This window comes from Vombatus ursinus, unplaced genomic scaffold (genome assembly GCF_900497805.2).
Source record: "Vombatus ursinus unplaced genomic scaffold, bare-nosed wombat genome assembly UNPS02014831.1, whole genome shotgun sequence".
Classification (NCBI taxonomy): Eukaryota; Metazoa; Chordata; class Mammalia; order Diprotodontia; family Vombatidae; genus Vombatus; species Vombatus ursinus.
The window spans coordinates 144,031-146,618 of NW_020954609.1; the positions used below are offsets into that span (position 1 = coordinate 144,031).

Here is a 2,588-nt window from a genome sequence, read left to right on the forward strand (position 1 = left end):
AGGAAAGTAAGAGACTATCACATTTTGTTCATCCACCATGATAGGAACCCTGTCAAAAGAGGAAGTCAAGTTCACATGGAAAATTTCTTGATGAAGCAATGCTGGCTTTCGGTGACAACAGCTTCTTTTTCTAAGTGTTAGGAAGTATCATATCATATCTAGGATCAAAAAGCTAGGACTGGAAAGAACCTCAAAGGTTACCTAGTCTAAGCTCATTTTACAAATGAAGAAACTGAGGCCCAGGAGGTTAAGCAATTTGTTCAAGCTCACAGAAGTAGGAAGCATCCGGGGCAGGATGTGAATCCAAGTTTTCTGAAGCTAGGGATCTTTCCACCAGGCCATGCTGTTGCTCGAGCAAGACCAGCCTAAGGGGAGCCAAGGATTCACTTTGGTGACCACACCATCCCGGAGTCTGACATGACTAGGAAGGTCCTTCAAAGCTAGCAGAAGAATTCAGGCTTCCAGAAACCCAGAGGCAATAGAGGCACTGAAGGCTTTTGAACAAGAAAATGACCAGGTGAAAGTGGAGCTTTTCAAAAGTAAGCTTAGCTCTTTTCTTGCTGAGCTCCTGGCATGAAGGAGAGCCAGCTGGTCTCTCTCCATGCAATCTGGATCCATCCTTCCTCCTGGAGCGATCCACCTAGGTCTCGTCATCATGACTGAACAGATGACTCTTCAGGGTACCCTTAAAGGCCACAATGGCTGGGTGACCCAGAGCGCCACGATTCCCCAGTACCCAGACATGATCCTGTCAGCCTCCTGAGATAAGACCATTATCATGTGGAAGCTTACCAGAGATGAAACAAATTATAGAATCCCTCAGCATGCTCTCAGGGGTCACTCACATTTTGTTAGTGATGTGGTCATTTCCTCTGATGACCAGTTTGCACTCTCAGGCTCCTGGGATGGCACACTAAGACTGTGGGATCTCACAACTGGCACTACCACCAAGCGCTTTGTTGGTCACACCAAGGATATGCTGAGTGTGGCCTTCTCTTCAGACAAACGCCAGATTGTCTCTGGTTCCCAGGATAAGACTATCAAGCTGTGGAACATCCTGGGGGTCTGTAAATACATTGTGAAGGATGAGGGCCACTCAGAGTGGGTATTCTGTGTCTGTTTTTCACCCAATAGCAGCAACCCCATCATTGTCTCCTGTGTCTGGGACAAGCTGGTCAAGGTCTGGAACTTGGCCAACTGCAAACTGAAGACAAACCACATTGGCCACACAGGCTGCCTAAACACAGTTACAGTTTTTCCTGATGGCTCTCTCTGTGCCTCTTGAGGCAAGGATGGTCAAGCCATGTTGTGGGACCTCAATGAGGGTAAGCACCTCTATACTCTGGATGGTGGTGACATAATCAATGCTCTCTGCTTCAGCCCCAATCGCTACTGGCTCTGTGCTGCTACTGGGCCCAGCATCAAGATCTGGGACCTAGAGGGCAAGATCATTGTGGATGAGCTTAAGCAAGAAGTGATCAGCACCAGCAGCAAGGCTGAGCCTCCCCAGTGCACTTCCTTAGCCTGGTCTGCTGATGGCCAGACCCTACTGGCTGGATACACAGACAACTTGGTATGGGTGTGGCAAGTTACCATTGGCACTCGGTAAAGGGGTCAACCATAACTCACATTTTGAAATAAAGACCTTAATTTCTGCCTTTTGAAAAAAAAAAGTAAACTTAATTAGGCAGCTGAGTATACAGAGTATACCTTGGAAAGGAAGGGGAAAAGACTGAAGGCACCAAGAATCAGCTTATGATAGAAAATTCAGGAGTGAGCAGGGCTGCAACAATGTGGTTGGTATTTGATCACAGAAGCCAGTTGGGGCTTACTATGTTTCTATGAGAAGGGACAAGGACCTGGACCGTGGGGGTGGCAGCAGAGTACAGAGGAAGTGAAGACCTTCAAAAGGAATGCAACAGACATTAGCAAGTTTGAAAGAACCAGGTCTTCTAGGTCCTTGGGTTTGGTCTTTTGACTGAGTCCAAGTTTTACAGAACAAACACTTTTATTAAGGAGATCTGTTGTGGCCTTGAGGCCAAAGGTTTCCCACTCCTGAACCAGGTATTACTGAAAACAAGTACCTGTGATTTAGGTAACCTTAGCAGCTAAATTTGACACACTGTAATTCTCTGATGATTAATATCCCAGAGGAGGACTCACTGTTGTTGAAGAAGATTGAACTGGCAAGTTCTTTTTCAACATCTAAGCAAAGCTAGGAACCTGGGAACTCTGAAACCAATCCTTGTTACCAGACATTTTCTTGGGCCTAGAAGACATAAGAAAATTAGAATTAAAAAAAAAAAAGAAAAAAGTTTGCCAACTAAACAAGAACAATTCAATAAACATTTATTAAGATCCTACTAGGCACTATGCCTTGCAAAACCATCAACTAAAAAATCAATAACATTTAAAGACTACCTGAAAGTTTATGGGTGTGGGGTCCCCATTGGGGAAAAACCAAAAACACAGTAAGAAGTGAAAGTCCTAACTTAAACTCTGTGAAAGGTAGAAGCCCAGACATGGTGACCTGTTAAAATCATAATTCAGACACTGAGTCATAACTCAGATAATGTGACCAGGCAATA

The 2,588-nt window shown here is 44.9% G+C and overlaps 1 pseudogene; it reads left to right on the plus strand.

Annotated features, from left to right (window-relative positions):
• The first annotated feature begins 655 nt into the window (after positions 1–655).
• On the plus strand, positions 656–1,651 carry LOC114025522 (annotated as a pseudogene).
• The last annotated feature ends 937 nt before the right edge of the window (positions 1,652–2,588 follow it).